The following is a 26805-nucleotide window of genomic DNA, read 5'->3' as shown; positions in this document are numbered from 1 at the left end:
GTTTCATCCACACATGTTTGAGCAACTCTTTATTATTAGTCTGTCTACATCTCTAAATCTCAAAATGCTCTTCTTCAACTTATGATGTTGTGAAGTGCTAATTTTCAAATCAACATCTACCTTTTAGTTTTTGTTCAACAGAGATGGGCAATTCCACGGTTTATTCTAAAGGTGAAGGTGTCAAAGGAGTCAAAAAACACAGTGGAGCACTTTCTGTTTTACCACATGACATCACAAGGTGGTGTTTTCTATTTCAGAGAAGAACTCAGCCTGAATATGCAGGTTTAGTGATTTTTAATTTTTTTTATTATAATATAACACAGAAAATAGGCCCTTTAAGTCAGTTATTTGTCCTTGGTGACACTGTGGAACATCCGTTTACCCCCTTTTATAAGACCCATTTAGGTGTTGAGTATTAAGATTATTAAAGATGCACTCTGAAACTTTTCTAGTTTGACACCTGTTTGTCTCTGTTCCTTTGCCTTTTATGTTCCACAGTATGAAATAAATGTATCTGTTTCTGAAATCTAAAATCTGTGCAGAGGCAATAAAAACCCTGACAATCTCCATGGAGACAAGCTGGCAGTGTACCTTCCACTGGAAAAGTTGCATAGTGTAGCTTTAACCTAACCTTCCTCGCATCAGATTAATACGTGTGTAAGGCTGAACGATCTATCATTTCGGACCGAAAATCTCAGACAACACGATTTTGGGCACGTCAAATCTGCATTTTTTTTTTTGCAGTGCTCCTAAAGCCCAGTTTATAGATTTATGGATCTGCGTTGAGGTCTATGCACCGCGGACTAATTCACCGCCACAATGGAGTCTACAATTTAAACCTGGCGTTCCTGTAAAGTTGAACATGAACCATTTCTAATGCGAGTGAAGCACAGAACAGACTCACCATCATCAGCACATCCTCTGTCACAGAAAGAACACTCATATTCCACTGAGTCGTGTCCTTAGTTTACAGAAGCTGAACCGCATCAGCAGCACAAGGAACAAACTGTTTTTTTTCAGTGTTTATAGTTTATGCAAATTAGCCATGTGATTTTAAGTTTAATTTCTGTAAAACGTAAACAAATGTACGCAAAGCTGCATTAAACACATTATATATGTATATTATGTATACTGAAAGAAAGAAAAGTGGAGTACAGGGAATGTATGTAGAGCGGTGGTAGAGAGGACCAGTCAGAGCCCTTATGTTCTGCATCGCTTCCCCTGCTGTCTACATCGTTTTGACGCATAGTTAGAAAGTTTCGGAGGTGAACGTCGGTCAGTGCAGACGGTCTTCGTAGGGGGTTCACGTCGACGCAAACCCTCTGCATCGTGACGCTTTACAGTCCAGCATCAAATTGTCGGTGCAGGACTCTGGAATGATGCAAGTTTCTGTAATGTTTGCAAATGTTCACTGTCACATGTGCACTGAAACTTGATTTGAAAAAAAAAAAAAATCATGGATGAAATTGAAATCACAATATCTGCCAGAAAAATTACAATAAATTTTTTTCTTAAAATCTTTCAGCCGTATATGTGTAGCACACACATTTATCAGTATGGAATAGCTCTTAGGCTACATTCAGACTGCAGCCTGAAGTGACCCAAATCCAATTTTTTGGTCCCTATGTGACCTTTATCTGATCTTTTAATGACAGGCTGAACCACACAGATCCGATTTTTTTCAAATGCGACCCAGGCCACTTGGATATGTGCTCCTAAAACCGATACATATCCGATCTTTTGACATGCGACTTCAGTCTGAACGGCCAAAGCGCATTCATTCGACCTACACATCATCAATGAGCCACAAACGTCACTATTCTGCGCTGAAGTAGGCAAAAATTGTGAATAAACTCCATGTCACTGAAGCGAAGCACATCACCACTCACCACTCTTGGCTACGTCTCCACATCCAGACGTTCCTTTCAACGGACGTTGCTGCCGCTGCCCCACAAAACACCACGGCCAAAAACTTCGTCCTTCTCCTTCTCAATCTCCTCCTTAAAACAAGTAAGTTGTTCATGTTCTGACTCCGGTACGAGAGGAACTTTAAAATCTCCAGGTGCTCAATGCTCACGTCCATGTCTGGACAACTTCCATAAACACAGAGACGCTCGCTGCGGTTGACGTCATCGTGTCCTCCATTGCGCATGCGGGACACTTTCGGGCCATTTAATGTTCACACTGGAGATCACATACAAGTCGCATTTAATTGGAAATGTGAACGACCTCGCAAAAACGTTGGATTTCACAAAAAAATCTGAACTGAGCTTTAAGCCCTGCAGTCTGAACGTAGCCTTAGTTATGGTTCTTGGTCTCTTTTACAAACTCCTTGACTGTAAATACACACACGAATACGTAAATTGAATAGGCCTAGTATTAGTCTCCATAATCATGTGTTGAAGTACCAGTAAAAATGATTATAATAGCCCATAGCATAAGTCGTAAATCACGTTATATTTGTACTTCAGCCGTACAAACAAATATGTGTTGTGCCTTCATCTCTGCTCTATTTGGGCTGATCTATTTATCATGGCAGACAAGCATTCGAAATAAATAATACGAGACACAGAATCCCCCTCAGTTCTACCTGCAGTCTCCGTGTCGCTATAGCAACCGCTTAGCTGGAGTCTGTGCCGCAGGTGAGGGATATTCAACAAAATGTCAAAGTTACACAAGCAATAAATGAGGATGAAATGTAGTTTTATTGTTTCTTTATCTTTTTGAAAGGAGCAAAGAAAGATATGCTTTTTAACTGTGGTCTGGTACACTATGATTATACTTTTACTACAACATACTACTACAAATATATACTCACTGGTGCTGTATTGTGATTATGAGATGTAATACAAGATAATTATGGTCCGTCATGGTTTTCTCCATGGAGATGTTATTGCTTTGTCTGGAATGTTTCAAAGTATGGCATTAAATCTATCTATCTTCATGAAAACCAAGCCAAGTTACAGGTCAGATCTGTAAACCCGAATAAGTTACCAGAACTCAAAAAACTGAGGCAACCAATTACCTCAATTATTTTAAGTTGGAATGAACTGAAAAGTCACAATCTTCCAGAACTTTTGGATGGTTTACTACTTGTACATTTTGATTAGCCAGGCTGACGCTACCTAGTGCCTCCGCTCAATTTCATTTCTCTCCAGCGACTAGGTCAGGAATTCGGAATACACTAGACGGTTCGCAAAAAACGCGGAAGTGCGAGTTCAGGCACCAGCCAGCCAGAGAAGAGCCATACATTCTGTGTTGGCGAGCACTAGAAACAAACATAATGAATAAATGCTAGATAGATGTGTTTAATGTCATACTCACCACCAGAAAATGCAATGCACCTTTAAAAATTTGCAGTCTTTGAGATTTGCTAATTAATCCATTCAAATTGAGCTTTCGATTCAAATTGTGATTAATTTTGCGACCTTGCCTGATCAACCGATAACGCCGGACATACACTGTGCGATATTTTTGATTGTTTCACTTCACCACTAGCCTGAATTGTAGAAACCATCTGACCTTGCAGTGTTGGGATTTGTTCGCTCGACGGTGGACCTGTACTTTTTTTATTTAACCAATCGTTGCTATTTGGTCATGACGTATGTAATGCACCGCTAACGGGGCTAACTGGTATATTAAGAATTTCCCAAATCCCGTAGGAAGAAGGGCAATAACGTCTTTCCCCTTGATAAAATTCACCAAACATTCTCTTTGTTCCGGCTTTAAATCCTCGATCTTGGGAATCGTTGCCAACACAGAACGTATGACTTGTCGCTGATTAGCTGGTGCCCGAACTCGCACTTCCGGGGTTTTTGCGAACCTTCTAGTGTATTCCGATTCCTGACCTCGTCGCTGGAGAGAAATGAAACTGAGCAGAAACTGTATGACCAAATCGCAAAAGTTCACAGCTCACACTGTACTAACTACTTCACGAGAGACGACTGGATTTCAAACAGGTTAGATATTCTTGCGACCTACGATTGCCGATCTGGAGCTGGTCGTGAGATATTAATCGTTTCTCGTTACCTCATGTTTACTACACGAAGCGCGACACACGATTATTATCCCAAAAACAGTCGAACGAGTGAAAAATCGGCTCAAAAAGGGCCAAAAATCGCAGAGTGTACACCCATCTTAAGACAGAAATCGCTCTAACAATCTCTCAACGCTTCCACTTGAGATACTGCAGAACATTTTATTTTTTAGTCCGTTTTTCCTCTGAGCTTTTGCATCTGTGACAGTCTGGGAGCACATACACCGGCTAAACTACAGAGTGCTGTATATAGCAGTGGGGGTGTAGCTGGAGGCTCTGAGCTCCCAGGTAGATAAATAGTGTTCTGTGTGAGCCCCTGCCCCCTTCTCCTTCCTCCTCTCAGACCTCCTACAGGCTAATAGCATGGATTATACTCCAACCTGCAATCTCCAGCCAGCGACTGCCACAACATTTCTGAAAAGTCAAACTGAACGGAGCTATATCTGAACTGGAAAAGATTAGGGCGGTTCGTATCTCATGGAACGGAATAGGCTTAATATTAAAATGCATCGAATTTAGGTTGAAGGAAGGTGCTGTATTATGCAAAATCGACTCTTGTGAGCTTTAAGACGTGTTTGAATGTTGTTATCTCATCAAAAACAGACCTGGAGTTGTGATTTGTTTCGTTCGCACATGTTTGGGTAAGCCTCAGTGCCACCTTGTGATGTCATGAAGTGGTAGTTTTCAAGTTAACAGCTACCGTTTACGTTTTGTTCAGTAGAGATTGGCATTTCCACGGCTGAAATCGTCCAGATGATTCTAGTGAAGGTGAATGGAGTTTAAAAACCGAGTAAATCACTTCCTGTATTACCATGAGTTCACAAAGTATAACATTTTATTTTTTTATTTTTTCCAGCTGCTATGCCTGATTTTATTGTGAATGTATCTTAATCTTTTGTATGTGAAGCGCTTTGTGACCTACATTACCGGTCAAAACTTTTAGAACACCTTAATTTTTCCAGTTATTTATTAAAATTCATGTGGCTTAAGGCCAATGAAGAGCTTGAAATGGTACAAAGGTAAATACTTAACAGTCAGCGGTTTAAAAAAAATGATAAAGATACAAAACACAAGTCCAAGCTCTGCCAAAACTACCTCAGGAAAAAAAGAACAAGATGGTAAAACTTGAAAACATGGAGTGTCCAGCACAGTCTCCAGACTTAAACCCCATCGAGCTGGTTTAGGATGAACTTGACAAAAGAGTGAAAGTTAAGAAACCTGCAAGTGCCACACATTGATGGAAACTTCTGCAACAGACTTGGGAAAAACTTAATATGTAATTTCTATTGTAAAAAGTACGAGCCACGAGTGTGTTCAGCTGTTATATCTGCTAAAGGTGGACACTTTTCACCAACCATTACATTTTGGTCAACAGTAAACAGTAAAAACTGGAAAAAAATGTGGTGTTCTAAAACTTTTGTGTGAAAAGCGGTATATAATTAAAGGTTGTATGGAGGATTTTTGTTTTGTTTTTTTGTTTCAAGTTGTCAATGATAGCATTATAGAGGTGCAGTAGCCTTGTAATTATGATGACCAAAAAAAAGAGAATAAAAATTCATCAACTCTGGACGTGGTGGGGCTAAACATTTGCCAATAGATAACGACACTGCCTCGTTATCTGTTAGCTGACAGGCTGTCAATCAATCTCCCTACGTTTCTAGTGTAACTGACTTGCCTGCGCCGCCGGTACGTGGTTTACGTACGACTGTCACGCAGTCCACAGACGCAAGACGCACAGACGCTGTTTACTCCACCAACGCAACAGTTCTTAGTGGCTTTTTTTGACCTATATCTTCCTCGCAGTTAGCACAAAGTTTGTTGCAATGGCGACAAGAATCCAGGAGCAGTTCGCCGCAAAAGAAAGTCCATTTTTGAGGTCGCTGAAAGAAGAAGACAAGGGGAAAAGCAGCGAAGCCAAACTAAGGTGATTCTTGTAGATTCATTCCAGCGATGGCGCAACTGAAGCAGACGCAGGGTCTAAAGACTGACGCACTGGTCGCCAAATTACTCCTGGACAGGTCACTTCTGCTTATTATGAAAACGTACTTTATTTCCAAGAGCTAGTCAAACGTTTTTCAGGACACGAAAGCGATATCCTATGTCTGAAAACGTAATTTTCAAGGCAAAGAAAGAGTCCGCTTGCTGCTGCGTGTTGTAGCTAGTTCATTCGCACTGAATCTCCGCGCAACCTTCTCTGCACCCCTTTCCTGCTCCTCTCCCCGCTGCCCGTTCCGCTCTTCCCCCTGCTCCTCACTTCTCCGGGCACGGAATCTCCGCGCACCGCTCCCCTCTCCTCTCCTCTCCTCTCCTCTCTCTCCTCTCTCTCCTCTCTCGCTCTTCTCCCTGCTCCTCACTTCTCGTCCGCGAACGAAATGTCCGCGCACCCGCTCCCCCCGCTCCTCACTTCTCCGTCTTGCCTAACCAACACTGTAGTTAGTTGTTTACAAGTCATGTGCAGCGCACCGGCTGTAAACAAACCTGTTTCTGGCGTAAAGAGGAGGCGGGAGGAGGCGTTTCTACGTAGGAGCTGTAGGGGAGGGGGGGTGGTTTCACGCATGCGCAACATTTGAAAAAGGACAAACAGTCGCTGGATTTCTCGTTCCTTGGAAACTCCTCTATACAACCTTTAAACTTTACTTACTTACTTTCTTAGAACTCAATCTAATACACAGGAACAGGCTCTTTTCACACTTATGTCACTAACGGGAAGTTTAGAAACTATGCGACTAATGCTATTACAACATCCTGTGTAGACTGTCATAAAACGCATTGAAGTAAATGTGATCTGTGGTAAAATGAAGACTATGAACGTATGTGCTGTTTGGAATCATCTTGAATTTGGCGCCCTTGTCTCTTCTAATCTCACGTATGCAGTGAGCTCGGAGTTGTGTGTCAGTGGGGAAATGATCAAAACTGAGGTATGGTTGTAACTGTTGATTAGTCGAACATAACGGAACGCTACAGTGACATTTATAACATTTACGACATCTACGTTTATATGATGACGGTCTGAATAGAAGACGCAAAAGTGGCGTCGCGTCTTCACTTTTTATTCCGCGTTTAGACGAGCGTTTTTGGGAGGAAATCTGCGTGCACACGGTGACGCAGATTCGATTGGGTATGCATGCCAGGCGGCTCGGTGGTGACGCTGGTGATGTATGTGATGTAAATGCATACATGACGTGAGCAGATCTGACCAGAGTTTTGCGTCTTGGGCAGTGTAGACGGAAACACTACAGCAGAACATATTCAACTTTTCCATTCTGGAGGGTGGTTTTAGATTTTTGCATTTTTAAGACTCAAAAACGCTGTCACCATCTAAACGAAAGCCTTTTCAGATAAAATATTTAGCTGTTTTTACCCGCAAGCGTTCTCGTGTAAACAGGCCCTTAGATGAAAAAAAACTGAGCCTGGGAAGTTGTATTTAATCGCATTTTTCCAAACATCTTCTTGGTTTGTGACGTAAGTGTGAATAGAGCTTGTTATGTGTGAATGAAACAAAACACAACTCCAGGTCTGAGGAAAATTACATAATATGAGCAGTATGTAACTTTTCAGGTGTAGCATCCGATACCTTCTCGTTGCCATGGAGATGTTATTGCTTTGCCTGGAATCTTCCACAGTATGGCATTAATCGAAAATCTATCTTGCATATATTCAATAAAAAAAACAAAAAAACAAAACGGTTTAATTGCTAAAGAAACACCTTAAAAACAACTATTCTTACAGTCAGCAGTATCGCTTCTACACAGACCTGACTTGTAACTTGGTCATTAGTCGTCGTATACTGCTTGTTTCCATGGAGACTGATAAATTTGATGCCACTGTGGAACATTCTAGGCATAACCGTGACTTCAGACACAAGCAGAACCTTCATGAGAAAAGTAACATAGTCAGTGTTGAGGAGTAACAGATTACATGTACTGGAGTTACTTAATCAGAGTACAAATTATGAGTTACAGTTACTGTTTTCAGTTACTTTGTTGAAATAAATGGATTACACTGTGGTATTTTCCTGTTTTCACATTTTGGGCTAAACCAGGACTAAACTAGGACTAAACCAGGACTAAACCAGGAGTAAACCAGGTCTAAAAGAGGTCTAAAACAGGATTTAACAGGACTAAACCATGTCTCCTCCTCTTCTATCAATAATATTTTTAATTTGGTTAAGTAAAGTCTGGGCTTTTCATTTTCTTTTAGCAGAAAAAACATCTTATGTTATGATATCCTAGTCTTTGCTTCTGTACAGCAAACCAAGTAATCCAAAGTATTCAGATTATGTTACTCACTTTAAGTCAGGGGTGTCAAACTCATTTTGGTCCGGGGCCGTATCCAACCGACTTTGATCCCAAAGGGGCCGAATCAAAAAACTCACACCATATAAACCCCAAAAATAACAATAAATTCTAATATTTGTGCAGAGAAACACAAATCTATTACAGAAATCTTTTTTAATTGATGAACTCTTTCTTTTACAAAATATTATAATATTATGAACAACCTGAAACTTGAAACCTGAAAAATGTAATTTCAACACAAAGTTTTAACATCAACTTGTATGTAAACAGGAATAAGTACATTTTTCTTGTAAAATTCTGCACTCTGCGTCCACTTTTCTCATTTTTGACATTTTTCTGATGAGGGTGTCACGGTCTTCATTTGTGCTGCTCTGGTGGGAGGGGCCACGTACAGAGACGCTGGAGACGATGCTGTGATAAACACCACAGAAAATTTACAATATTTTAATAGAAAATATGATTAAAATATTTTAGTAGAAAATCAGCAGAGGGCCAGATTAAAGGTCTTGGAGGGCCGGATCTGGCCCCCGGGCCGTATGTTTGACACCTGTGCTTTAAGTAATTTAATGGATTACGTTACAAACTACATTTTGGGGTATGTAATCTGTAATCTGTAGGGGAATACATGTTAAAAGTAACCTTCCCAACACTGGATATTGGGCGCATAAATTGTGTCAAATTGACTTAAAATTACAGGAGAAAACGGGAGCAGTCTGGATTGCCGTATAAATGAGTCAGGATTGATTTGCATGTGCTAGAACTCGGTGAACTCTTCTCATTAATTTAAATATAATTAGCTGCAGCGTGGATATAGAATAAGCTCTGCGCAGCCCACTCTCTATGGCGTATTTGCTTCCCTTATTAACATAATTTAAATGGCTGAATACATTTGGGTTCAGAGTTTGTTTGTGATCTAACGTTGATCATTTATTTTTATGGCATTTTAAACATTTTGAGGAAATAAGGAGTTAATAATAGCTTTTTTTTTTTTAGTTTATTTGTGATTTTGCTTAGTGCTGTGGTGTCTGTGATGTGATCTGTGGAAGGAAAGGGGTGGTGCACGGTCCTTAAATCCCAGGAAATTGCCTATTGAGAACAGCTTAAGTTTCAAGTCGAGTTCTTAAATCATAACATGTTGCTGTTTTATATAGACAGCTTTATAGTTTATATATTTTACTTTATTTGGAATATGATTATTATAAATTTGAAATAGCTGGACAATTGAAGATGTGCAATTTAAAGGTTCACAAAGCAACTTTTCTCTTGTGGGAGTCACCTTTCCAAAGATCTGACCTGTAACTTGGCTTAATTGTTCGTCCTGCTTGTTTGTCTCCCATGAAGATAGAAAAGTTTAATGCAATACTTTACACTTTACATTGAAAAATTGTCACGTTTCTCTGTAACTGTTGTTTTGAGCCTCGTCATTTTGGTATTAAAATGTCCGTATTAACCTGCTCTACATGATCCTGGGGTTTTTATTTTGCTGTTTTGTCCGTAAATACATACTGTTCCTAGTACTGACCAAGGCTCCGAATTTGCCCTCTAGCCTGATTCATCAGCCGATCTGACCTCGCAGCATTAGGATATGTTCGCTCGACGGCAGGCGGGTACTTTTGTTATTTAACCAATCACTGCCATTTGGTTGTGACGTATGTAATGCGCCAGAACACTCAGTGGTGTCCAAGTAATTGCCAGATTCACAGCTCTTCGCTGATTGGCCAGTGCGACGTCTACAACTTCCGGGGTTCTTGCAAATGTATTGTCAAATGTATTTCGATTCCTGACCTAATCACAGAAGACAAATGGAATTGATCAGAGGCAGCCTGGCTAATTAGCATCATGAACGTCATTTAAATGGAGCTGGACACTATGGGTGACTTTAGACTTTTTAGACTTTGAGTTTTGACTTTTAGACTTTAGACTTGTATTGTCCCCAAAGGGAAATTCATTTCCACACAGACAGAACTCGTTTGGCACATACAGCAAAAAACACAGCACAACACAACACAGACACATTACATTAGACATTACAGTACACTCAGCGGGGCCTAGTGCTTAGAAATGTTATGGCCGCGGGCATGGAGCTTCTGCCGGAGCAGGCCCTCCTGTACCTCTGTCCTGAGCAGCAGAGGGGTGAGATGTTCCTGTAGTGGGTGAGTGGAGTCCTGTTCTATAGAGAGTGCAGTGCGTCCAGTGGCCCTGTTGTTAGGATCTGCACGGTCGGGTGTGGGGAGTCCTATGATTTTAGCAGTTCTGTGTGTTACCTTTGTGAGTTTAGACCAGGGGTGGGCAAACTTTCTGGCTCGCGGGCCACATAGGGTCCTAAAGTTTGACTGAAGGGCCGGACAGAAGACGGGACATAACGTGTTAAGAGCTCAGATTCATTACTTTCTTATTCACATTTATCTAGGACTTCAGACGCGCTACATGTTTCATCACTGCTGTGAAAGATTCAGAACACATAAAACTGTTGAGACCTGTTCCACTGCACACCACAAGTGAATGTACATCGTGAGTTCAAATATGACTCATGACAGCTCAAAAACAAAGCTCACACCAAACAACCACAGACACACACCTGTGACTGTGGTAAAACCTGACTCCAAAATGTTGTACACATTAATAATTACAACTCAGAGACCATAAGTTTCCAACTCAAAATGGAAGCAGTGCAGTCTTATATCTTAAGCACCAACTACTTCACTCATGGTCCGAATAACTCCTGTAAGGACACTTTCCCATAAAGCACTGCGGCCAACATAATACGCTGCAACTCAATGTATATATAGTGCGCCATCTACTGGGAAACGCTGGAAATGCATGACAAATAAAACATCAAAAAGGTTTATTATTGTAATTTATTCCAGTTCGGCGGGCCGGATTAAAAGGTTTAAAGGGCCGCATATGGCCCCCGGGTCGTAGTTTGCCCACTCCTGGTTTAGACCGTTTTTTAACAGTGAGCATATTGAAAAAGCAGGTGGAGCAATACAACATGATGGGCTGGATGATGGACGTCACACTATACTTAGTTTGTGCTGTAGTACTTTGTTGTACTGTTCTTGGTTTGTTTACTCTTACTGTATTTATGAGGATGAACTGGTGTCAAGATGACGCTCTGATAAAGGAATAAAGGGTAAAGGGCATAATAAGCTTAAGCTTCAGCCTACACCTTTTCGGTCTGTGTATGTTAAATATAACTGTCTGTGAATTAATGTCAAAATATACCTGCGACCGAAATAAATAATCAATCAATCAAAACACTATAACACCCCAGGTAAAGCATTAACATCTCCATAAAAACAAACAGGCAGCATACCATTCTCCAGAAAAAAGTACACAGTGGACCTTTAACCTTTTTAAGCACATTTACCAGTGTCTTTCGCCACATTCATGTATTTCTTCATAGTCTGTCTTGTTACACTCTTGCTCCATTCATTCTTTTCCCACAGACGATTGCTTCACTTACCCAGCTACAGTCTTGTTAACTTTGTCTCTTTTTCTCTTTTGTAGGTGTTGGAGGTATCTGTAATTGTGGAGCTCCATCTCTGGGGAAAGCCGGCCGGTTCTTCCATCGAGCTGTCCCCGAATCAGTGTTCCGAATCGGGTTTGGAGAGAACGACTGACCCCATGTTGCTCCTTCTACTTCCTCTCCAGTTTTAACAATGTGAAGAGGAGTCGGAAGAGCCATGTCATCTGCTGTTATGAAGATGGGATTAACTATACATTGAAGCAAGCACATTCAGGTAAGAAGAAATGTTTTTATTTTATTTCAAGCTTTGCATTTATTTGCGTTAAATATTTGGGCGAATGGGAATTCAAAAGTGTGTAACCTGGAAGTTGCAATAATGTCCGCTACAGTTTATACAGATATAGACCAGTTGTTTTGATTGGTTAAGGTGGCATTGATGCTTTTATGTTTTTTTTTATATTTCATTTATTTATTTATACTTTTATTGTTAAGATTTTATACAAGCTTTACCTTGAGGAAGTATAAGTATCTGGTGAGGATTCTTGTCATTTTAAACATGTAATCTAGTTCTTTTTACATTTTTATAACATTATTATTTAGTTTTAGAAAATAATCTTGGATATTTTGAGTTGTTTACATTGTGCTGGGCTATGCATGGATTTCAGAGTGATGACAATCTAGCACGCACTGTTGCCATAGTAATTAACAATTCAAAACTAAATATTTTATCTTCTGAAAAGGCAAAAGTCCTAGAGGGGCGGTCCTAAAGTCCAAGTCCTAGTCCAAGTCCTAGTCCAAGATTAGTCCTGGTTTAGTCCTGGTTTGGTACTGGTTTAGTCCTGGTTTAGACCTGGTTTAGACCTGGTTTAGACCTGGTTTAGTCCTGGTTCAGTCATAGTTCAGTCCTCAGGTCAGTCCTGGTTTAGTCCTGGTTCAGTGCTGGTTCAATTTTGGTTTAGTCCTGGTTTACTCCTGGTTCAATTCTGGTTTAGTCCTGGTTTAGTCCTGGTTTAGACCTGGTTCAGTCCTGGTTCAGTCCTGGTTTAGACCTGGTTTAGTCCTTGGTTCAGTCCTTGGTTCAGTCCTGGTTTAGTCCTGGTTCAGGCCTGGTTCAGCTCTGGTTTAGTCCTGGTTCAGTCCTCGGTTCAGTCCTGGTTCAGTCCTTGGTTCAGTCCTGGTTTAGTCCTGGTGCAGCTCTGGTTTAGACCTGGTTCAGTCCTCGGTTCAGTCCTGGTTCAGTCCTCGGTTTAATCCTGGTTTAGTCCTTGGTTCAGTCCATATACGCTGCAAAATTTCGGCATCTTGGCACAGTTATTTTGGTGAGAGTAACTTAAAAGTACTGCAATAGTAAACTAATACTTTACATTTTAAACACAGTAATATCGTAATGTAACAAATTACTTTGAAATGACCGTGATAAGTCATAAATAACACATTACAGTTTTGAAGTAACTTGCCCAACATTGAATATAACTGAATCCTACATATATATATTCATGTATTCTACTCATATACTCATAATATTGTTAAAAGCTACTGTATGTGTAGTTTTTGACCACCGTACACTGCACATCCTGACTGGTTCACTTTGTCCACTGCCTTTTGTTGTACGCTTGAGTTATTGGAGTCATTATTAGCCTCTTCCTCGATCTGGTGATTCACAGTTTGGCCTCTCAGCGCTGTGTCAGCCTGTTACCGATAGCAACAGGAAGTCTGGACAGAGGTGTGAACACTGGTGAAGCGAGGACAACCGAAGGCAGCTGTAATAGTCAACGGCTGCAGAAAAATACTGAATAATGCAATAAATTCACTTTAAAGGCGCGCTGTGTAACTTTACTGGTTGAGCGTCTGTTGCCGGTTTGTCCCCTTAATATCATTTGCTCTTGTGTTACCTAGTTTTATATCTTGCATTTATTCATTTACTGGCGTTTTTATTAGAGAATTAAAATGCATTCTTACCGTAATGGGCTCACCTCCCCACAGATCTGACTAAGTTTAATGCCAGACTGTGGAATATATAGTGCACCAAAGAGAAGTGCTAAGGCAATATTATTATTACCATATTTTCCAGACTATAAGTTGCACCAACCAAAAAAATAAATAATATAAAATCAGAGACCATGAACTGATATTTCATCTGGGAAGTCAAGTTCTAGTAAAAACAACAGAACAGAGAACAACAAACTGTTAACGTCACATATGAACAGTTCTTCAGATAAACTATAACATAAACAACAGAACAGAACAAGTTTAACAAACTCTCCGTCTCCCTCCAAATCACTAAATCCATTCAATTCTTCATCCTCGGTGTCACTTCTGAGCAACTCGGCCTCGACCTCCGGAGGTAAACAGAGCGCCGCTTCCTCTTCTGTGTAGCTGTCGTCAGACTCAGCATCAGTTCCAGTTAGAATTATTCCGGTCTTTCTGAATCCCGACAGGATCGAGACTCCTGTTTTAGCCTATATTTTGCTAATTACCTAAGTTATTAAGCACTCAAAATAGTAGTAATTGTAAATAGTGTGGGACAAGATACAGTTTTCACAAGATGAGACACAAGACTGGATGTAAGAGAACAAGACAAGACGAGATTTTGACTTACTATAAGCAAATTGTGCAATCAAGTTCCCAGTTTTATCCTCACTGTTTCTTTTATTTTGATTTATTTAATACTTTTGCCGTAGCTGCTTTTTGTGACTGCAGCCTGTCAAAAATGTATCTCATCAGTACTTAACTTTTTACCCAATCCAAATGTAAAAACATGGGAAAAATCACAATCTCACAAGATCATTTTCAGCATGCGTGCACAATCTTGTGGGAATTTTGTCTCGCGAGATCTTGCGGCACGAGATCTAAATCAAACAATGATTTAAAGTAGTAATTTTGAATAGTCATTGCTTTATCTTGAATAAGGTACATTGTAGTCCTGATTTAGTTTGAATAATAGTCTTGATGTAGTGTGGTCATACTACTTGAGAAGACAAATATTTCATGTTTTTCTTGCTTTGAAAAGTTTGAGAACCACTACTATACCACTACTATATACTTGGAAATTACTGTTGCAGCCCCATTGTTAAGTGTAAAAGTCCCGTTATCGATCACGTAGCTAGTTCCCAGATAACATTGTTTACTTAGCCTATCTTTAAGCTGCTGTCAGAGCGAGACTAATGCGTTCACCAGTGCCACACAGTCTGCCTGTATTACGCCAATATGGTATCTAATCCAGGGTTCGGTCAGGGCTGTCCACTCTCTCCGCTCTTGTTTCCTCTCTGCAGGAAGTCAGGCTGGTGGCTGGCTGCACAGGAAACGGCGCGTATCAAACGGCAGCTGGACGCCTGCTCGTGCTTACCCGGCACAAACACGCACAGAACAGGGCTTTTCATGACAAATGTGACCCAGATTTTGCACAGTTTGGATGTCAGCTCAAAGGGAAGCGTAGATTTGCTGGCTTTTAAAAAATTTGTCAGAAAACAGGCTGCAGAAAAGTATTCACAAGGGTTGTCAAAAGCATCGAAAATCAGATACTAATTGAAACTAGATACTCATTTGATATGGATACTACAAAACCACATTCACAGGACAGAAATTAAGCTTTCATGAATAAATTTAGAATGATCTTGAGCTGTTTCAGAACAAATATACTGGACCACTGAGGGATTACACAGATCTAAGACCACATCGTAATATATAAAAGAAAGTACTATGATTTAAAGTTCAAAATTACATTCTATTGTCTAATTATCATTGTGGTATCGGAATTAGTATCATGTCTGTTCCTTAGTATCGAAATTGTGTTTTAATTTGTAGTATCATGACAACACTAGTATTTACTGACAGGTTTATTGTCTTAACTTTTCTCATCACAGCATCACTGACTTACTGTTTTGCCTGGACTGTTCCACAGTATGGCATTAAACTTATTTTATGATTTATTTATTTATTTTGCACATATATGACATGGGACACACTAGATAAAAAAAAAGTGGGTGCTGGAAGAGGCAAAAAAAACTAAAAGTGACATTAAAGGGACAGTTTGAAATTTTGGACATAGGACCTCATTTCCTCGTGAACCAGAGTGTTGGAGACGTGTGGAGACACTTTTTTAAATATTCCATCCAGTCCTTGTATGTGCAGAGGTCACTGGTGCTAGACTAGTGCATGTCAATGGTCATAGTTATCCTGCCACTAAAAACAGTCTTACCCACTCCACAAAACACCCGAAACAAAACTATTATTACACCAGACTGTCCATGTGAATGTCTGTGTCGATAAAATAATGTTTGAAATAAAACTAACCTTGCATCGCATGAACCGTAACATGTTGAGGGACTATTTTCTCATATATCAGTCCGCCGCTGCCGAGCTTTCTGTCAGGAAGTACAACTCACTGCTGCTGCTCAGACATAAATCCTTCAAATGCAAGGTTGGTTTTACTTCTAAAATTATTCTGTCAACACAGACATTTACATCGACAGTCTGGTGTAATAATAGATTTGTTTCGGGTGTTTTGTGGAGTGGGTAAGACTGTTTTTAGTGGCAGGATAACTATGACCATTGACATGCACTAGTCTAACACCAGTGACCTCTGCAAATACAAGGACTGGATGGAATATTTTAAAAAAGTGTCTTCACGCGTCTCCAACACTCTGACTCACTAGGAAATGAGGTCCTACATCAAATTCCAGACTGTCCCTTTAACAAATGAACATTATCACATTTAACACAGCTTGGATTAAATTCATTTGATTCAAACATGGATTAAAATACAGTGAAACATCCACAATTGAATGATTGTCAAACATTAGCATGAAATATCAAACATTTCCTCACACTCACAACGTTTCTGATGCGTCACTAACTAAATGTGAAAACTGACACCACAATTTACAGCCTCTGTGTTGCAGGCAAAACTGAGCTCTTCGTGTGACACATTTTGGAACATGAAGATTACGATTTTGACGAGTTTTGTATCTGTGAACCTCTGCATTTATTTTAAACTTGGTGAAAAAAAAAAAAATGTGTCAACCATTTGATTATTTAAAACAACTGGGGAAGGACATTATAAGTTTTTTTTTTTTTTTTTTTTAAAACTTCATCCTACTCCTTTTGAGCACCAGGTCCCAAATATGTACATGTACATATCCTTTCTTTTTTTTTTTTATTAGTGTTGTTGAGTTTGTCTTACATTGCTCAAATAAAAAAAAAAAAAAAAAAAAAGGGATGCCGGTAGGTCAGATTGGTTCACCATACGAATGCTTGTTTTTCAATGACTGTTTATTAGTAAAAACGAGTGCAAAAAAATGAATGAATGAATGAAGTATGAGGTTTAATGCCATACTGTGGAACATGCAGGCATAGAAATAACATCTCCATGGAGACAAACAAGTACATACAAGAGAACAGGGCTTTTCATGACAAATGTGACCCAGATTTGTTCAGTTTTGATGTTAGCGCAAAGTGAAGTTGAGATTTGCTGGCTTTTAAAACGTTGTCATAATGCGGGCTACAGAAGAGTATTCACTGAAAGCTTATTATGCTGTCTACAGTTTTCTCATCGCAGCATCTCTGAGTGGACAAAATCTTTATGTAAATAGCGTAGATTTTCTCAGAGTGGTCAGAAATTCTCCGGCTAAAGTAGAACTGACCAAGCGTAGCGCAAGATCTGGAGTCTGGTTCTGACAGGTTGCCCCGGCGGCATTTAAGGACGGGTCAAATGCAGAGGAGAAAGGGTACGTCTTTGCATATCATAGGCTACGTTCAGACTGCAGGGATAAATGATGCTCAATTTGGATTTTTTTGTGAAATCGGTTTTATTGGCGAGGTTGTTCACATTTGCAATTAAACGCAACTTGTATGTGATCTCCAGTGTGAACTTTAAACGCCCCAAAAGTGTCCCGCATGTGCATTGGAGGACACGACGACGTCACCTGCAGCGAGAAGTCGCCTAAACTCTGGACTTGTCTTCCAAAATATGGTCCAGTTCTTCGTAAAATGGACAGGTTACACGTCCATGGTTGCTTCGTTTGTTTGAGACTTTAGCCTCCTTGTATTTGGCTCGCAGGTTCTTTATTTTTCGTTGACGTTGGAGCCAGAACTGCCTGCGCTCGGACATTTCTTTGGGCATGATTTCAGAAACTAAGACCCCTCCAATTTGGCCTGAATACAGCGATCCCCCCAAATATGAATTAACTCGCTAACCTCACTTTCCCTCCATTGACTAGACTCTGAGCCTGACGTGTAGGTGGGATGAATGTGACCTGACCGTTCAGACTGAAGTCACATGTCAAAAGATCAGATATGTATCAGTTTTAGGAGCACATATCCAAGTGTCCTGGGTCACACTTGAAAAAATCTGATTTGTGTCGTTCAGACTGTCATTAAAAGATCAGATTCAGGTCACATAGGAGAAGAAAAATCTGATTTGGGTCACTCCAGGCTGCAGTCTGAACATAGCCTTACTTGCCTGCTGAATTTAACACACTTTGATATTTAAAAGTACATTATGTAACTTCTCTGGTCACCTGCTTGTTGTCTCCATGGAGGTATTGCCTAGAAAAATTCCTCAGTATGGTGTTAAACTTGTCTATCTCACAAGCTTTTATTTTCATTCCTAAACACATGCTTTGTTCTTAGTGATGTGCAAAAATATCAAAATATCCATATATCGTATTGTTAAACGTGATGATACAGTATCGATATCTTGGGCTGCTGTGTCGATATATCATCAAGAATATTTTTTTGGTATATTTTACTAAATTATTTTGTTACAGAGCTACAGTTTTGTTGCTTGTTTAGAGGAAGCAAACTTTTTTATGCGACACATTTGACATTTTCACTGTTTTGATGATTAAAATGTTTGTGTTTCATATGAACTTTGCACAAGAAGTGGTTTAACAAAGACTTTTAGTATCACAGCCTTGATTTAGCTTAGATTTTTTATTGAATTATATCGAATCGATTTGAAATATATCGTACTGAATGGAAAGTGCACTGTATTGAGATATGTATCGTATCGTGGCCTGTGTATCGAGGTATGTATCGTATCGGCAACTTTTAATGATGCCCTTCCCTGTTATTGTGAGTGTGGTGCTCGCCTCTCCACAGATCTATCCTGCTGTCACTTTATCTGATGGTGTTATCTTCTTGTCACCATGTAGTTAGAGAAATTCAATGCAGAATATTGAAATTTAAATATTAAAATTGAATATACTGAAATTTAGAAACTGAGTACTGCAATTTTGAAATTTTATGTGTAATATTGTGTAATTACTGTGGAATATTCAGTGTCAATAAACAATAACATATTCTGTGAAACAAGCAGATGGAAAACCCGTAAACCCGTAAAGTTCCGTAGTGCATCTTTAACAGTAGACAGTAGTTCAAAGTCGGCACAAGTGGATGAAACAGATACTACATCAGTTTTATTAGAAACATCAGAAGTCTCCTTGACAGCTCCAAACCCTTTAAACCCTCTCTGTCAAATCCCGGGCTCTGTCTGGATTTTGATGTGGCTCAGAAGTGCGGTTTCCTCTTTTTCCACGGCACATAAACGCCTCGCCGTATCCAGTTGAAAGCTGTTGACCCTGGTGTTACCTTCACAGCCTGCGGGTCAAATGAACTTGTCTGTAGCTGAGATTTGTGGAATCCAATATGTCACCACCTCCCCCCCCCCTTCCTTCGCACCCCCCGTCGTTTGAAGTTCGCCGCGGCAGCTCGTCACGCCCGTCTGGAGCCGTTAGCTGTTAGCCGTTAGCAGTTAGCCATTAGCTATTAGCATACCAATTGAAATTTTTGCAGACAAGGTGGAACAGAGCATTTTGAGCTTTGGGGATATAGACAGACTAATAATAAAGGATTACTCAGACACAGGGGAATCAGACGTCCCTATTCACCCAGGACTAGAGCTGGGTATCATTAAGAAGTTGCCGATACGATACATAACTCCTTACATAGGCCACAATACGATACATATCGATCGATAAGGTGCACGTTCGATTCAATACGATAAATTTCAAATCGATTTGATATGGTTCAAGTAAAAAATAAAGGCTAAATCATGACTGTGATACTGAAAGTCTTTGTCAAACCACTTCTTGTGCAAATAGTCTGGTTCCTTATTCTCATTTTTTAACCTTAGTGGGAATATTTTGGGGATTTGCTAAACTATATATTTTTTTGAAGAGTTAGCTACTTTTAAACTCTTTGAGTGACTGACCAACTGCATGTGATGTTTATAGTTTGTTTTACCCATATTGTTGAAGTATTTCAACAGGATAATAAAAAAAACATGTTTTTGGAGGAACATGGAGTATTACATGCAAATATTACAGTGAAATTGCAAGAAAACAACCAAACCGGGTAATTTTTGACCCACTTATGCATCTAAGAGGGTTAAAGTGGGTAGGTCTTATAGCTTTGTAACTAGCACCATTTGATTCCCTGACCCTGAAAATGTGGGTTTAACAGTTTAACAACATTTCAACTTATTCTTATTTTTTGGCGGCAATTTTTTTTACTAATCCAATACGGCCGCCATAATGACATCCGGGCAAATGCAAACATTGATTTTCTGACTCCATATATTATAACCTTTCCAAAAATATATAGTTTAGCAAATCCCAAAAAAAATCCCACAAAAGTATATAAGGAACTGGACTAAAAGTTAATATGAAACACAAACATTTTAAAAATCAAAACAGTGAATATGTCAAACGTGTCGCATAATCTAGTTTTCTTCCACTAAACAAGCAACAAAACTGTAGCTCTGTAACAAAATAATTGAATAAAATATACCAAAAAATACTCATGGCGATATATCGATACAGCAGCCTCAGATATCGATACTGCATCATCACATTAAACGATATGATAGCGTGACCAAATGTCTGTTTTTCCCAGGACATGTCCATTTTTCATGTCTTGTCCAGGCCATCCGGGGTTTTTTTTCATAAAGTGATGCAAATGTTTGGGTTTTCATGATCTTTCATTGGGCCATTAAATAGAGCAGCTTTCGTAGCTCTCTTTAACTCAGAAGGAGCGAGCAGACACAAACAGTCAGCCAGCCTGCAACATGCCGAAGCACAAATGCGTATTTAACAATGACTTGTACAAGAAATTCCCTGCTTTCCATCCCAGTCGAGACAAGTGGGAGGCCGTGTGCACAGTGTACAAAGCAGGCACATACGTTTCGGTGTCCAGTGACGGTGTCAGGGACCTCAAAGCACCAGAACACCGAAAAACATTAAAAAGCTTTGCCAGGTGAGAGTAGTTCAATGTCAATGACGAGGCCCCACCTCCCACCCCCCATACGGTGTCCTGGTTTTGACAAACGGAAATATGGTCACCCTATGATATGATATAGCGATATTTCAATATTTTTGTCCCAGCAGATTTATCCAAAACCAGTGATTTGTCCCAGTTTTACATAAGAAATGTCCCAGGGATCCCTATTTTTGACCAATCTGATTACTGCCAACAGTAAAGAGAAGTATAAATTGTCATTTGTTTATGTAAAATACAGAAAAATTGCTTAAAAATGACAAAAACACAAAGAAAATGTGACTATACTGACTCACATTAGTGCTGAGTGCAGAACAATTTTCCTTAATTATGGACTCATTTCACAGTTTTATTATTACCAACCAACCCAAACCAGGGATGTTCCAGTTTTTTTTTATTTTGAAAACCTGGTCACCCTACTCAAACATGTGTGAATGAAACAAAACACAACTCCAGGTGACAACGTAATAGCATTATAACATGGTTTAAAGCTCATATGAAACAATTTTGCATAATATATAGAGTCACCAGACGTCCCTATCTGCCCGGGACAGTCCCAATTTTGAGCCCTGTGTCCCCTGTCCCAGCAGATTTATCCAAAACCAGTGATTTGTCCCAGTTTTACATGAGAAATGTCCCAGGTGTCTCTATTTTTGACCAATCTGATCCCTGTCAAAAAGTAAACAGAGGCATAAATTATACTCACTCACATTAGTGCTGAGTGCAGAACAGTTTTCCTTAATTATGCACTCGTTTCACAATTTTATTATTACCAACCAACCCGAATCAGGGATGTTTAATTTTTTTATTTTGAAATTCTGGTCACCCTACTCAAACATGTGTGATTGCATTATAATATAGTTTAAAGCTCACATGAATCAATTTTGCATATATAGGATCTTTAAAACTAATAAAATGCTGCGTAGCTCATTGTTCCCGTGTGTTCTCTCTGGATCTGTTAGCCGTTAGCCGTTAGCCATTAGCTGTTAGCCGTTAGTGCTCCAGTAGAGTTTTTGCACAGAGGATGTTTTACTTCCTTGTTGGATAAGGTCACCGAGTTCCCTGCCAGCGGTTTGAGTCATTGTTGAGTTCCTGTGACATAATGTCTTGGAGCTTGAACAACGCCACTGAAGAATCTGAACTCGCAATGGAAATGTACAAATCTGAATTGTGTTATATTACGCAAAATTGAGTCTTGTGAGCTTTAAGACATGTTATAATGTTGTTACCTCCTCAAAAACGTATCCAGAGTTGTTTTGTTTTATTCAGACATGTTTGAAATGAGAGAGAGAACTCATAATTTCAGAGAGAATGGAAATTTACCCGTAAAAGTTTCTGGGTCTATATGTGGTGTAAAACCGTGGAACAATACTGCCTTCTGAAGTGTTGATTTATACCAGGGGTGCTCACACTTTTTCAGCATGCGAGCTACTTACAAAATGACCAAGTCAAAATGATCTACCTAATACAAAGCCAAGCAAACTGCACTGAAACACTCTGTGCCCCTTTTTTGGACCCTCACCCACAGTTTGAGAACCTCTTCTTTAAGAGAACTTCCTCTGGCACTTTACACAAAACTGTGAAAAAAGTGAAGGAAGATTTTTAAACCTGTTTTTTAAAGTTCCAAACTGGAGTTGCATTTTTTTCTGGTTTTGCAGTGATATTTACCAGCCTCTGCACGTTTACCAAACCAAACGCACATCGTGACAAACACAGATGCATTTGTGCACTTTTGTTAGACAAACTTCAGCCAAATGTGGCAGTAGGTCTGTTCTGTAGATCTGCTCTATGTTGTAGACCTGCTTTGTGCCAACACTGTAACACAAATTTAGACTTGTTTTTGGTTCACGTTTCGTGTTGCTCTTCTAATCAGCCGCACTGTGGGAGGGAGGGGCTTGTTTTCGCTGTACGCAGGAAGGAGCGAGAGCGTGAAAAGGCGAGGGGCGGCGTGCTGACGTGAGGCAGATGGACAGGTAGGATGTTTAAGAAGTTTACCTGCCCTGTGATGCACACTGGTACATGAGGGCACACGCTGTCGCAGACGAGCCGTGCATAGGGAGCGTGTGTGTTTGTGATGTGCCGTAGAGTCTCCGCGGGTTTCAAATGAGCGCACAGGCTGCACTGAGACGCCACACACGCTCCTGCACCCCGCTACAAGTTTATTGCCAACAGCAGCGGCCGTAATGAAATATGATCGCACTTGTTGAGTGTCAGACCTTGAGAGAGAGACAAGACCGAGTCCAAACGTGATCGAGTCCAAGACGAGTACTAAGACACGGCGATCTACCCACACCAGGGGTGCTCAATACGTCGATCACGATCTACCAGTCGATCGCCAAGGTCGTGTAGCTCACACATCACAATATAATATAATACCAAAGAAGAGCAAAAATATAAGAATAAGAATAAAATATAGAAATGTAGTACTAAATATAACAGTAAGATTGTTTCTTTTTCAAGCTATGTTTATAGTAAAAAAAAACAGGTCATTCATATAAATTCACAATATTTTGATAAAAGTGCAACACAAAAACAAGCTTTAGTAGTGAGTAAAAATGCTTTTACTTTCTCCCACTTGAACTTTGCGTTGAATAATTTGTTTTGGTCTTTTCAGAAACGATAATAGCAGAAAACAAAGTGAAATTGTTGTGGGGTTGAATGAATAAAGCTGTTTTGTCTCTTGACTTTTGAACACAGAGAGAGGCATTTGGACGAGTGTTTGGGGTCAGACAAACTGCAGCCTTTTGGAGCAGGATAATTACGTTCACACACAAAGCTCTGTCAGGATCACAGGGCTCCGCAGCGTCACACTGAGCACCAACAACAGAATGAAGAAAAGAAAATGGAGAAATTATATCTTAAGTGACTTTTCTTCTAACAGTGGTAAACAAAGCCAGGACGACTGAGTGTGAGTGAAGCGGCGTCAAGTCAGTGTTACCTTACAAATACTATGATTTCAACTGGGATTTACTACCACCACTAAATTAATACTACTTAAATGCAACTTGCTACTAAAAAGCTGATTACTACAACTCATTTTTAACATTCAATAATAGTACTTTCTGTGTGTAATCCCTTGTCCGGGTAGTTTCCATAGTGTTCCACGGGCGAATACTCTATATTAGGATCTGATACCGGTATCGAATATTGGTGCAGATACTGAAAAATTTGCTGGATTGGATATTGAATTCCAAATTAGTTCAGATGATATCCCGATTGGACATATAAACTGATGTAATAAGACACATTTACACAAAAGTTGTATAAGTTACTTGAGAGACAAATAACAGCTACATAACAAATCTGGATTGGCTTCATCTTATTTTAGTTTAAAGAAAATGTTATTATAAGTCCCTGCATTGGTATCAGTTGATAACGGCAATAGGGTTTAATATTTTTCCCGAAAATGACATGAATCAAATCCCGGGACAAGACGACTCATTTCCTGGGAATCCTGGAAATAACTGCAGTTGTTTTTGTTCATTTTTTGGAGCCCAATTAGGACTTTATGTACCGTATTTTTCAGATACGGTTTGTACGAGAGGTTTTGAACGAAAAAGGGGCTCAAATATGTAAGAATTGCTGGGTTTCAAATGTGATCACGGCATTCTATAGGCCAAGATTATTTAATACAGATGTAGGAAGCTAAAATTCTGATTTTTAATGTATTACAGTGAGTTTTTGAGATACCGTATTTTTCAGAGTATAAGTCGCACCAGCCAAAAAATCCATAATGAAGGAGAAAAAACTTTGGGGGTAAATTTATTTGGTAAAATCAGAGACCAGGAACCGACATTTCATCTTGACAGGCAAGTTCTAGTAATAACAATAGAACAGAGAAGAACAGACTGTTAACGTCACATATGAACAGTTCTTCAGATAAACTATAACATAAACAACAGAACAAGTTTATCTAAATCCATTCAATTCTTCATCCTCGGTGTCACTTCTGAGCAACTCCGCGACCTCTGGAGGTAAACTGTGTAGCTGTCGTCAAACTCAGCATCAGTTCCAGTCAGAATTATTTCGGCCTTTCTGAATCCCGACAGGATGGTTTCGGTGTCACTGAAGTCCAGACTTTGTTGATCCATCCAGTGACTTCCAGGAAAGCTGCACGGTGCATTCCTCCCGGTTGCCATGACGCTGTGTTCTCCATCCAGTCCCTCACAAGTTTCTGTCTCACGCCAAACTTTCTTTCTGCTACTCGAATACCATTTTAAATATCCAGTGTTACAGAAGTAAAGGTACATTTCTGTCCTGTGAATGTAACTTTTTTTAATATTGATACCAGCCCAAATGAGAATCTAGTTCCGATACTTGTTTTAGTATCGATAGTATCTGATTTTCGATACTCTTTCCAACCTTATATTACAAGAAGCATTGGATTCATTGTTTTAAACACTCGATAATAACATTACAAATTAGCATAAAAGACAAGAAAATGAATGTATCGTGTAGAAGAACTTGTTTTTCGACACAATCACAGAATGTTAAAAAGGAATTTATTTGTTTTCTCAAAAAAAAAAAATCCAAAAGGGACCGTAAAAACTTCCAATTCGGGGAGATTGAGCGGCATAGTATGTTATTTCCATGGCAACCGCAGCAGTAAAATCGCCCGTTGAAGTCGTCCTGGGGACAAGTGTGTCAGGGAAACAAGACAGAGTGGTGCTTCCAGTTTTAAAAGTCGCACGAGGATCTTTACGGCCTTTGTGTGCACTCCAAGGACTAGACCTCTCTTCATTTCTTCTCTTTCTCTCCATTGTTTTCTCTTTCTCTTGCTGCGACTCGCTTTCTCTCTCTCTTTTCTTTCAGTGCCCATGCTTGTTCTACGTCCCTTTTCTCACTTTCTCTCTTTCACTCTTTTTTTTCTATGCCCTGTTGTCTTGCTGTCTCTTCTTCTTCTTCTTCTTTCTGTCTCTCTATCTCCCCCCTCTCTTTCTCTCTCCCCCTTTTTATTTTCTATGTTTTCCCTCTCTCCCTGTATCTCTTTTTCTGTGACTCTTTCGTGTTTCTAGTCTCTGTTCTTCTCTCTCTCCTCTTTTGAAGCCTCCTCTCTCTCTTTCTCTCTCCCTTCATCTGCCCTCCTCCCTTATAAATCCTCCCCCTTTCTTTCTATTTTTCTTTCTATTCCTCCTTCTTTCTCCCTCTTTCTATGCCACTGCTCTCTCTCTTTTTCTTTCTCCTCTCTCTTCCTCTACCCCTTTATAACCCCTCTGTCCATTCCCTCTTTCTTTCTCTCCTCTTTCTATGCCCTCACCCTCTCTTTCCATCTCGCTCTCTCTTCTTTTGAAGCTCCAACCCTCTCTCTCTTTTCCTCTCTCTTCCTCTGCCTCTCGCTTTTATATTTCCTCTGCTTCTATTTCTATTTCTCTTTCTTTTCCCCTCTTTTTATGCCCCCACCCTCTCTCTCCTTCCCTCTCTTTCTTTCCCCCCTCTCCATCTTTCTCTCTTCTATTTTGATGCTATGTCCCTTTCTCTCTTCCTTTCGTTACAACCCTCTGTTCTCTCTCTCTCTCTCTCTCCCTCTCTCCTCTTTTGATGCCCCACTCCTCTCTCGCTTCCTCTGCCTCTCTCTTTTATAACTCCTCTCCCTCTCTTTCTATTGCTCTTTCGTTCCCTCCTTCTTTCTCCTCCTTTCTCTGCCCCTTTCCCTCTCTCCCTCTCTCTCTCTTTCTTTCTTTCCCCCCTCCATCTCTCTCTCTTCTATGTTGATGCTCTGCCCCTTT

The 26805-nt window shown here is 39.9% G+C and overlaps 1 protein-coding gene across 3 annotated transcripts in view; it reads left to right on the top strand.

The window, feature by feature from the left end:
- ptprea (protein tyrosine phosphatase receptor type Ea) overlaps positions 1 to 26805 on the top strand; it is a 221838-nt gene that overhangs the window by 84758 nt on the left and 110275 nt on the right. For all 3 annotated transcript variants that reach the window (XM_055150269.1, XM_020940688.2, XM_055150270.1), the window contains exon 3: positions 11845 to 12077. The gene's annotated coding sequence lies outside the window, so the exon portion shown is untranslated. The remainder of the gene's footprint in view (positions 1 to 11844; positions 12078 to 26805) is intronic.

The sequence above is a fragment of the Boleophthalmus pectinirostris genome, unplaced genomic scaffold, assembly GCF_026225935.1.
Source record: "Boleophthalmus pectinirostris isolate CB_2022bp ecotype Guang Dong unplaced genomic scaffold, ASM2622593v1 HiC_scaffold_14, whole genome shotgun sequence".
NCBI lineage: Eukaryota > Metazoa > Chordata > Actinopteri > Gobiiformes > Gobiidae > Boleophthalmus > Boleophthalmus pectinirostris.
This window is presented reverse-complemented; position numbering and strand designations above follow the sequence as displayed.